This window comes from Eleutherodactylus coqui, chromosome 3 (assembly GCF_035609145.1).
Source record: "Eleutherodactylus coqui strain aEleCoq1 chromosome 3, aEleCoq1.hap1, whole genome shotgun sequence".
In the NCBI taxonomy this organism is placed as follows: Eukaryota; Metazoa; Chordata; class Amphibia; order Anura; family Eleutherodactylidae; genus Eleutherodactylus; species Eleutherodactylus coqui.
In genome coordinates, this window is record NC_089839.1 from 155461561 (window position 1) to 155474459 (window position 12899).

Sequence of the window (12899 nt, forward strand, 5' to 3'; positions counted from 1 at the left end):
CTATTTGTGATATTCAATTCTGAATATGAGATGGAATCTCATTTGTAAAGAACCACCCCCAAAACCCATTTTGCTCAAGACCATAAATGCATATGACGAGTTTACGAGTTTTCCTTGATTCTATAAAGTATGGCTACCTTTCACTACTCCTACTTGATCTTCCTCAATTAACGATGGGAAAATAGGTGCCATTCTAGAAGCTAATATCTTTGTGTAGATTTTGATATCCATGTGCAATAAAGAGATGGGTCAATAATTTTGGGGAACATATGGGTTTTTCCCCAGTTTGAAAGGGGTAACTATTAAAGCTTGTTGGATGAGCGAGTATACTTGCTAAGGACAATTGCTCGATCGAGCATTGTTCTTAGCGAGTATCTCCCCGCTCGGCAGAGAAGTTTCGGCTGCCGGCGCGGGTGACAGGTGAGTTGCGGCAGTCAGCAGGGGGGAGTGGGGGAGAGAGAGATCTCCCCTCCGTTCCTCCCCGTTCTCCCCTGCAGCTCCCCGCCCGCCGCCGGCAGCCGAATCTTTGCTCCTGAGTGGGCAGGTACTCGCTAAGGGCAATGCTCGCTCGAGCAATTGTCCTTAGCGAGTATACTCGCTCATCTCTAGAAAGGACCCATCTGTGACCACTAATTAAAAGACTTTACACATATGTGGAGATAAAATCTCTTGGAGGGTTTTGTAGTAAGCATTTGTAAGTCCATCTGGGATGGGTGATTTACCTGTTGGTAAGGAGTTGATATGACCAAGCACTTTCACTTTTGTAATTGGGGAGTCAACAGATTCCTTCTGGGATACTGAAAGGGTGAGTAAATTAATATTTTGTGAGAGCATTTGAACATGATGGGCTGCACTAGGAAATATGTATTGTCGATCCCACTCCATACAATGCGGGTGCTGGCTGTTTCTTACAGCTGACACCCGCATTCAACAGTTATGATCTGCGCCGCCACTGATTACAGCTGTTAACCCTTTAAATGGCACTTTAAATTCTGACAGCAGCATTTAAATGCCCCAATTGATGTTCTGGGATACGAATGGCTGCCCATGATGAGATCGCATGGTGCCGTTTGGTTGCCATGACAGCTAGGGGCCTTTTGAAAGCCTACAGGGCTGCCATTGCAGATTGCCATTTAAGCCATGTCTATGGTGTGACTTGATAGATTGCCTGTCAGATCACGGTATAATGGAATGCTATGGCATTATATCATACTGCAGGAGTGATCAAACCATCGCAAGTTCATGTACCCTATGGGGGTTAAAATAAAAATGTAAAAATTTATTAAAAAGTTTAGTTAATTATTAAAAAAGTTAAAGGTTATAAAAGGTTAATAAAAACTCCTTTCGTCATATTGATAATAAAGAAAAATCTAAGTAAAAAATTGAAAAAAAACATGTTTGGTATCTCTGTGTTCATAAAGTCTGATGATTCAAAGTAACGCAATATTTACCCTGTGACGTTAGAAAACAACATAATACCAGAATTGCACTTTTTTGGTCATCCTGTTTCCAAGAAAAAATGTAATAAAATACAATCAAAAAGTCATATGTACTCCAAAATGGTACCAATACAGGACGTCCTGCAAAAAAATTTGGAAAATTTAAAAAGTTATGGTAGTCAGAAGATGGCGGCAGAATTTTTTTTTATTTTTTTCCAAAGATATTTTATATTTTAAAAGTAGTACAGCAAAAAAACAAAACAAAACAATGTAAATTTGGTATATAATATTAATGATACTAACCTATAGAATAAAGTTACATGTCATTCTTGCTACAATGCGAACAATGTAGAAACCAGCCCACATCCCAAAGATGGTGAAATCTATCACATATGATTCCACTTTGAATTTTTAAAATGTTTTTCAGTATATCATATTGGTCATTAATTAGTACCATTAAAATATACAACCCCTTCGCATCAAAAACAACAAACCCTCAGACATCTACGTTCATGGATAAATAAAAGAGTTATGATTTTTTAAAATTGGGGAGCAAAAACTGAAAATGGAAAAAAAGGGCCAAGGGGTTGAAGAGATTACTGCATGATAAGACCAAGTAATGCTCTCGATTGAAGGTTTCTGAGATAGCGATAAAAAGTTTCTATTGATAATGAACATATCAATTCGTGAATAACTATTGTGAAAATGAAGTTTGGTGAGGTATACATAGCTCTGAGAAAGATTATTCCTTCAATTCACAAATAGCTCTTCTTTCCACCATATATCACCTAGAGATTCGATCAACCTACACAGTTTAGAAGTTGTGTCTATGCTAACTTCAGAAACTGCGTTAAAATCCCCACAAATAATAGTCGGCCTTGTTTCTGTTTGGAAGGAATGCATAGAACTTTGTGGATGAAACTCCTCTGTTTTGTGTTTGGATCATACATGGAGGCCATTGTGTAGATTGTGTTGCTCATACAGCAGACTAGTATAACACAGCTTCCTTGTGTATTTATTTCCTCTTGAATAAGCTGAAATACTATTTTTATTGCAATTAACACTCCTCTAGACTTGGAATTATAGTGGGACTGAAATATGTTGGAGTAGTTTTTTTTTTTTTTATATGAAAACGTCCTTTTAAACTACATGTGTCTCCTGCCCACAAAAAATATCTGGAAATAGTGACTTGACATTTTCCCACATATGTGTCCATATTTTTATATTTAGCCCTTTAACATTTAATGATAAAATATTAATCACCATAATTGACAGTAAACAAAGAAGGATTAGTTGCATAGCATTTCATGCAGTCAAGGATGTAGGAACTTGGCCACGTAGGAGCATCCACCATGGACCAATGGGAGTGCCTGGTATATAACAAGAAAAGTAAAGAGCAGAAAGTAAAAATGTGCAACATTAACATCAAACAGTCCTGCACGGAGCAGTGAGTGAAAAAAGAAACATGGCAGCTCTTCTAAAGCTTGAAGTTCTCAGCTGTTTCCTGGTTTTACTTATCCATGAACACATGAACAGGCATGCTGAACTATTAATGATAGGAGTGCTTGCGAGGTGTCATGGTGTGCCAGTCTATCGACAGTTGTTGGGAAAATTGATTAGAATCTTTGTTGGGTAAAAACGCTTAAGTTCCATTCACGTATGAGGTTGATCCCATCTCCCAAAGATTTGACAACAAAGTTATTGTCCTTGATGATCAGGAGACGTACAGGAAATCCCCATTTGTATGGAATTTTCTGATCCCTAAGTGTTGTGTTAATGGGGAACAGTTGTTGTCTTTGAGCCAGGGTTGCAGCAGACAAGTCAGTGTACAAAGACTGATTAGTATGGCGCGGGTAAAGGGTATATTTTCCTTGTGGCCTCCAATAATTTCTCCTTTTTGTGAAAGAAATGGACACGAGCCAAAAAACATCTTTCAATATATACCTCTCTACCACAGGGAGAAGAAGCACAAGTAGAATTCAACATTTTTTTGGCTTATGCACAGCACTTAGAACGCCAAATAGTAAAGTTTTTCCTTCAAGGGACTTTAATATTAATGTTCAGTCCTCAGAGTAGTTAATCAATGTTTGATTGGTCAGGTCCTCCACACTCCCTTCATTGTGTACACAAGTACTTGTTGCTCATTCACATGGTTAGTTGTGCTTGATACTGCTGCTTAGTCCTATTCAAGTGAATGAGACTAAGGGCCCAATCAGATGGGTGGATTTTTGGTCCACATGCTGTCTGGGTATTCCATGGACAGCACACAGACCCATTATAGCCTATGCACACAAGCAATTTTTTATAGACTGATCGTCCTTGTGAAAAAAATCACTGCATGTTCTATTCTTGTTAATTTTCAATTATGAGAATAGGACATACAAAGTACATGGTCTGTGGAGATCGGCAGTAGCTGGACAGCCATATGTGCGCTAAAATAAGGATAGTCCATCTGAATTGAAGTCCCATCATCATTGCACTCCAAGAGCCATAAGTGTTTATTTTTCTTTTGACATATCTGAGGGTTTGTGTTTGTGGGGCAAGTTGTATTTTTTATGGCACCACTTTGAGGAGATAAATATATTGTATAACTTTTATGAACTTATTTTGGGGGGATAGGAAAAATCTGAAATTCTACCGTTGTTTTTTGGGGTTTTGCTTTTACGAAAATCACAGCATGGTATAAATAACAATGTTATTCTCTACATCAATGGGATTATGGCAATGCCAAATTTATACAGCCTTTTTGCCTTACCACTTTTGCACAATAAAAACTCATAAGAAAACTAATTGATTTTTGTTCTCCACATTATAAGATCATAGCATTATTAAGAATAAAACCAAACTTTACAGAAAATTTGTGAAAATTAGCAATTTTCATAGTTTGAGCTTTTCTCCTTGTAAGGGGGCCTTCACTCTGGCAAGAAAATCACACAATTTTCTCGTGATGCGAGGGTGAGTGAAAACGTATGATTATGAAACCAATGATTTCCAATGCTTTCATTCTCATTTGCAATGTTTTCACTCCTGCGATGCTGAATGAAAAAAAAAAATGCAGCATGTCCTTTCCTTTTGCGATACAGCCCCTTGTTTTCAATGGGGCCAATGGCAACAGCACCGGCCCCATTGGAAACAATGGGAGAACATCATGATCTCCTGCTGCATCTGTGACAGCAGCGCTGGGGGATTCTTACAGTCACGAAGAGATGAGAGGCTGTTTCCATGTGAAAACGCCTCGCATCCAAGGATTTTCAGAAGAATTGTGAGGGCGATATCGGGCATGAATCACAGCCAAATATCGCCCTTACCAGTGTGAACCAGCCTAAAGACAGATAGTTGCATACCACACAATAGTTAATCCTTTCCAATCCACTGTCTGACGTCTGAAGACATTCTGATTGAAGTCTGTAACAGCTCCGATGTTGGAAGACGTCCAGCAGGGTATTCTTACTGTATATTACGGCCCACTCTGTTTTCAGGGGCCTCTCCAGCATTTTCCATACAGCAGTACTGGCTCTAGCCAGCAGATGGCGCCATTTTATAATGGCAGAAAAAGAAAGCCCCCTAGACAACCCTGAATCCAAATTGGATTGCAAAGGGTTAATTATTAACATTTCCTATAGGCATATCTTATATTGCAATCATTTTTTAAGTGTTAATTTAATTTTTTTAGAACTCTTCAACTTATAGAATTTTAGCAGCAATTTTTAAAATTTACTATCAACTTTCAAAAGCAGATTGTTTAAAGGGGTTGTCCTGCGGCAAAATGCAATTTTTTTCAACCTACCCCCGCATTCTGCCCCGTTAAAATCAATACCGTTTGTAATAAGAAAAAAAAATCGCTTACCTCCTTCCCAGTTCACGCAACATTTTCTTTTCTTCTTTTAAAGATGGCCACCGGTCCTTTCCCAATGATGCACCGCGGTTTTCTCCCATGGTGCACCGCGGGTCTTCTCCCATGGTGCACCATGGGCTCTGTGCGGTCCATTGCCGATTCCAGCCTCCTGAATGGCTGGAATCGGCACACGTGATGGGGCGGAGCTACGCGATGACGCATAGAAGGGGGCGGAGCCAGAACACCGCTCGTACCCGGACCGACCAGAAGGGAGAAGACCCTTCTGCGCAAGCGCGTCTAATCGGTGATTAGACGCTGAAATTAGACGGAGCCATGGAGACGGGGACGCCAGCAACGGAGTGGGTAAGTGAATAACTTCTGTATGGCTCATATTTAATGCACGATGTATATTACAAAGTGCATTCATATGGCCATACAGAAGTGTATAACCCCACTTGCTTTCGCGGGACAACCCCTTTAAGGATCAATTCAGTTCTGACGTGAATTTTAAGATCCTAGGTATCAGAAAACCCCTATAAATCACCCCATTAAAAAAACTGCACCCTCATGATATTCAAATTAGCATTTAGGAAATTTATTAACACTTTAGATGTTTCACAGGAATTAAAGTAAAGTGCACCAGAAATTAGAACAGTTCCAATTTTTTTTTACAGATTTTCAATTTAAAACCCTATTTTTTCTATAAGACAACAGGAGCTTGCAGAAAAAACAAACTGAGAATTTATTACTCAGATGCTGCAGTTCTTAGAAATGCCCCATATGTGGGCGTAGACTGCTGTTTGGGCACACGGCGGGCTCAGAAGGGAAGGAGCACTATTTGGCTTTTGGAATGCAGATTTTGCTGGAATCATTTTCAGTCGCTACATTGTGTTTGTAGCCCCTGAGGAACCAGTACATGTGATACCCCCAAGAACAGACTTCATTTTGAAAACTAGACCCCTCAGGGAATCCATTGAGGGGTGTAGTGAGTGTTTTAACATTTTGATTTGAAAACAAAAAACTTCAAATTTTTCCAGTAATATGTAGATTTTGCCCCAGATTTTCAACTTTTGCCAGCGGTGATAGGAGAAAAAAGCACTCGACAATGTGTTACCCAATTTCTCCCAAGCATTAAAATGCCCCATATGTGGACATAAACTGCTGTTTGTGCACATGACAGGGTTTAGAAGGAAGGGACCGGCATGTGGCTTTATGCACAAGCTGTGTGGGTCCATCAGGACAAAACGTATATTGGTGAGCGCATATATCATTCAATGCTGATGCAATATGCTGTATACTGTGCTTTATAGAGCTCTCCTAAATAGCTGTTAGAAGATATCAAGTAGGTCTACGGGTTTGAGCTACAAGAAACCCCTCCCTCCCAAACCAACCCCAACCACAAACCCAACATGCATCACCAACATAGTGGCATCCTCATGACTCTGGGGTTACTAGAGGGACACCCACCTAAATGACAGCTGTTATATAACATGAGGGAGGGATTCTTCCACTTGACTAACCAGTGAGAGACACTGTATGCTGAGCGGTCAATGGAGAGAAGAGACAGGTCCTTAAGCCAATCATGCACAGTGCTCCCCTCATATATAGCCAATCCCAATGTGTGATGATGTAATCAGCCCAGCGAATGGCGGGTTGACGTTTCTGAGCATGCTCAGTGTGTCCATTCTAGGACTTGAACATTTTTTCACTTCATTTTATGGTGCACATTCAGTACATGAAAGCTCACACTTGGGCTGAATAAAAAGTTAGCTGTAGCGGGAAGGCACATCTATGTTCCACCCTCTGCCTTTAAGCCATACTCCCTGTCACCTCATAAAGCCCTGTTCCCTCATGTCATAACTAACAGAAACATTTCATGTAAATTCCATTCATATTTTGCTTTCCAGAGGAGGAGTGGTTTGACTTTTTTTCTTATATTCATATTCAGTGTCAAGGCAATCCAGGGTGAGCGTGAGGGAAGGGGGATAGCATTCTATTAGAGGGCCGGACGCTGAGCACCGCACAAAATACGGACCAGGCAGGACACACACATGTAAAGGAGCTACCCACTGTGTGACCTAGAAGAACAGCCCACCAGGAGTCTGCCTGATGGGTGGATTGTCAGTCCAGGCCTCTTTTCAAAGAAGAACAGCTCACACTACAAAGGAATTTTTCTGGTGCTTGTGCACAAAATATTTAATGGTGATTCCAGAAGACATGGCAACACTTTTTTTTTTATAGAAAAACTATAATAACAATATAAAATGGAAATGTTGCAGTGTGCCGACCACAACACTGTTACAGTGCAACACCTGACATCAGCCCTGCCCATGTAACTGCAGTGATGACACATGCACCTTGTCATTCGGTGCTTGACGCCAATGTATGAATGTCTATCTGCTGCTGTGAGGTTTGTTTGGTCAGTGCGGAAGTTGTTTTCCCAGCCCGTCAATCAGCCTTTATTATAGTATATAAATTTGGCCACTCCTCTCAGAGGGCGCTGGTTATTCTTCTCATGGTGAAGTTCTGGCCGAGGACCTTTAGGTGCCATCCCAGTCTCATATAAGTCTCTTATTGTCTGGTTCATCTGCTACTTGGTGCTATTTTTATTATTGATATCTACATCTGTCTATATTTACCCTTTTACCATGTAGTCTACATAGCCTCAGGTTCTGGATGTGAGGCTGCCCTCCTCAGGGTGATCAACCCACTTACAGGCAGGGTTCTACCCATCTTAGAGCGATAAGGTGAGATTTTTCTTATCCCCCTTTTTGAGTTAGGTTTTGTTCTCAGAGTTATAGCTAGTGTGTATATCCCCTCTGTTGAACAACTATTACGTTCAATCTGGTCAAGGTTTAATCGTAATGCATATGGATGCCACACACACTTAACCCCTCTATGAGGTGGGAGATATGCACACTTCAATTTGCCAGCTTACCCGGATCCTGGACCAGAAATCCAATAGAAATCAGCTCAATACTTATAGAGAGTAAGCAGCATATGGGGTGTTTTTCTCTTAAAGCATACTCAAGTTGTCATTAAGGGTAAAAAAAATCCATTGTTTATTCTTCCATCTCTTTGCTAAAAAAACACCTGCAACGTTTCGACTGGCTCACCCAGTCTTTTTCAAGCCCATATAAGCCTAAGCACAAGCTGTGGCATATATAGTAGACAAACACATGAAAACACCAATCACCATCACCAACATAAATTGATATAAAAGAACAAGTGCCCTAATAGGATGGCTGACTTACACCTTCGCCGTGGAGACCAATTGCTTTGTCAGTATTATTCACTTAGTGGTTCACTCACCCGGAACTAATCCGGTTTCAACTGGGCATGTACGAGACTTCATAGCAGTCCCGCGGGATGTGTGATACGTCATTCAATATTTTGCATTACATCCAGTCTATACAGCCCCATTGCGCAGGCGCGAGACCGCGCGAAATCAACGCAAGAAACACGGCTCATCACTCACCTCCATCATACCAAAGGGCCGGTTCCCCTGCGCAAGCGCCAACCCAGTCAGTTATTGCAAAAGCAGCGATCAACACTCGCACTGCAGCATATCAGAACAGCGCGTGCGCATAGCCGCCCAAGTGTCTGGATGTCATAATGACAACGTCTCCTAGGCAACACACCGCGCCGTAATGCAGGGCTTGTCACGCCCATATTGCTTATGTATATCGACGTGTCACATATCCCCCAAGCAATTACATTGCCACTAATGGCCAATCTATTGTCAACGGGTTATTTCCAGTCCTCATACTTAGATGAGGCTATTGAGGCAGGTCTTATCCACCAGGTCTATAGTCATAACTTTAATCAGGGCACCAACCATCTCCAGCAATACATTAAACAGGAAGATGAATCTCATCAACTTTGTATTCATAATCAAATAAAGGTAACCAGGGTAAAGATTATCATCAACACCCAATTGATGCCCCATCATTAATATAGGTTAAATACCCCAAAGTTAATCAAGTCCATCATCATACTGTCAATACCGCAAAGCAAAGTAAAGTGAACACACTATACCAGAATTATGCTTAAACAAAGTGCAATTTATTAGATGTACACAAAATGTATGTATCTTAATGTAAGGCATCAATGGTTCTTGTATATAGACAGTAAACGCAATTAGTGTCCACAGCTTCTGGCGCAGTCATCCTCATGGTACGGGCAACTGTAAAAAAATGAAAAATAAAAACAAACAGAATAAGGTCTCTGCAAATTCAGCATCAATGTTTTCACAAATATCCATTATAGACTGTAATTTTAAACATATAGAAGCGGGTTGTAGTCTAAGTTGAGGCCTTTAGGATAGATGGTATCCAGCTCATGGATCCATTTCGCCTCCAACAATTTAAGCCTCCTTTCACGGTCACCTCCCCTCCCATTGTCAGGCATTGTCAGAGTCAATAACCCTGAATCGCATTTGGCTCACCGTATGCCCTGCCTCCTTAAAATGCTTTGGTACCGGTAGGTTAATTTTTTCTGTTCTGATGGTACTTTTATGTCCCGAAATTCTTATTTTAATAGCTTTAGTAGTCTCCCCTACGTAATAGAGGCCACACGGCCAGATAATCAAGCAAATGACATATGTTGAGTTGCATGTATAATGCCGCTTAATCTTATACTTATGTCCCGTATGTGGGTGCGCAAACACGTCTCCTCTAAGTAGGTTGTAGCAGTGGATACAATTCAGGCAGGCAAAATTGCCTTTTCTTAACGGGGCAAAGCGGCGCTGTAGATCTACATCCTCTCTAGTTACCAAATTATGTACCAAAGTATCTTTTAGGTTGCGGCCCCTACGGTAGGCCATCATTGGAGGTCTCTGAAACTCGCTGATATTCGGATGGCATTGTTTTAATAAATACCAGTGTCGATTGATAATCCTCCTCACTTGATCACTATTGGCACCAAACGTTGACACAAAAGGGATTCTCTTTAGTTCAGATTTTGTCTTAATTGAAGTCAACAGATCAGTTCTATCTCTCATCAGTGCTTTAGTTCTATAGGATCTAACCAACTCTTCAGGGTAGCCTCTATGTAAGAATTTATTGCACATTGCATCAAGGCGGGGTTCCACCCATTCATCATTCACAATCCGTCTAACACGGAGTAATTGGCTCCATGGTAGAGACCGTATTGTGCCTGGTGGGTGGTCACTCCCAAAGTGTAACAAACTGTTGCGATCTGTTGTTTTAGTATACAGGTCTGTCTTGAAACATGTGGAACTCTTGTACACCATCACGTCTAGAAATTGTGTCTCATGTGATGAGTACGTTAGTGTGAATTTGAGTTTGGGGATCATTCCATTAATCTCTGCATGGAAGGCCAACAGCTACTCCTCAGATCCCTTCCAAATAAAGAAAACATTGTCTATGTACCTCCACCACACCTGGACCAAGGACCAGGAGGGGGAGGCACACGGACGATGTTCTTCCACGTACCGCATAAAGATGTTCACATATGTGGGGGCCACGTTGGACCCCATAGCTGTTCCTTGCTTTTGGCGGTAAAAGACCTCATTATATAGGAAGTAATTGCATTCCAAGATGGTAGAAAGCAATGCAATCACAAACTCGATGCACCTATTTGACATGTCAGATTGTAAAAGATATTCTCTGGTTGCATGTATGCCTTGTTCATGTGTAATATTGGTGTAGAGGGATGTTACGTCAAAGGACCCTATCAGGGAACCTTCTAATGGTGTTACCTCACTCAATTTCTGCAGGAAGTCAGATGTATCTTGAATGTATGACCGTGCCTTAACTGCATGACATCTTAGTACCCTATTGAGGAAGCGTGATGTGTTGCTGAACAGAGAGTCTCGTCCAGAGATGATAGGTCTACCAGGTGGGGAGCGGAGGTCCTTATGAATTTTGAGTAAAGTGTAGAGAATAGGTACCAGTGGGTGTGATGGCAATAGGAATTCACTATTTATCAATCAATCCCCCATCTCTGGCTTCATGTACTATATCTCTCAACAATACCAAGAATTCTTCAGTGGGATTGTGGGTTAATGGCTCATAGACTTCTGTGTCCGATAATGGGGACATTATCTCTGCGTGATAACTGCTGGTATCCATAATAACTACCGCTGCTTACTCTCTATAAGCAATCTGGTCAAGGTGTTTTAGCGTCCAATTCAGATGTAATAGAATAACTGGCAGTAACGTTTTCTACAAAGTGGTCTCTGAACTTGGTGTTAATTATGGATCCAGTTGAAATGCTTGCCAATCAGCTTCAGGATCTCACACTGGAAATCGCGGAAATCAAACAATAAGCAGCCAGATCTATTTCCGTTAGAGACACTGCAGTTGAGCCTAAAGTTGACTTACCCGACTGATTTTCAGGTAAAGGGAAGGATTTTGTTTCTTTTCTGAAAAAATCTTAGCCTAAACACTTAATGAGACTATTACGCTAGTCATTTGTACAGGGTGACAGGTAAGAGAGAGGGTCAGTGAATTAGTAAAATCGTTACTGCAGTGGTGTCAGATTCAAAGCTGCCTATGCAGTCGGTGCATTACCTAAAAAGAAAATATGCAAGGAGAAATATGTATCAGAGGGTCGTTGTGGCCAGGTGGACCATTTTGTACAGAATTACCCAGTTTCTAACAATCAGTTGGAAAACTAATTTGCCTGGAGGTTAGAGGGGAAATCCCTCTGGGCTCACAAATTACTTGGATGTCATTTTCCAGGCTAGTTCTCGCTGTTAAAATATTAGTGAAAACTGCCGTATTTCCATTGTCTGTATTTTTGGATAGCAGCGCTGGAATTAATTTGATGTGCCAGCACTTGGCAGTTTATTTGGGTCTTTTCCTAAAGTCTTTAGACCATCCAATTCCTGTGTTAGCTATCGATGCTTCGCTTGCCCAAAGATATATAAAATAATGTGTTCCCCATTTGTATCTGAAAATAGGACTGTTTCATTGAGAAGAAAATTATTTTGTTTGTGATAGAGTCTCTCCCCAACACTGGTAGTGTTGGGGTTACCGTGGTTGAGGCTGCACAACTCTACTGTTGACTGGGATCAAGGGAATATGATTGAATGGAATCCTGATTGTTGGCATAGGTGTTTGTAAAAATAGCCACAGTTCAGACTGAAGCATTGCCAAATTGTATTAGAGACTTCTTGGATGTATTCTCTAAAGGTCCTTTTACATGTAACAAGTGTTGGGCAAACGATGCCGGACACTTGCACTCGTGTATACTCGCTCCCGTGCTGTTACACAGGAGCGAGCATCGCTGGATTGCTCACAGCACAGCTGGCAGGGAGGTGGATGGCTGGACGAGAGTTCTCTCCCCGCTCTTCCCTGCCCACCTCAATTCACTGTAAGAAGTGGCCGTTCCGTAATTCATTTTCTGCATGCTTTTACGTGGGACGATTATCGTTCAAAACCCTGCGGGAGCGCAGGGTTTTGGGCAACCAGAAAGATAATCATCCCGTGTAAAAGAGTCTCAAAGAGGGAACCAACAAATTGCCTTCGAACAGACCAGGTGATTGCTCCATTGAACTCATTCTTAATTGTAAACATCATGTTTAATTTTCTGGACATGAGAGACAGGCCTTAAAAGACTACATTGGCAATAGTCTTAAGAAAGACCATATAGTCCTT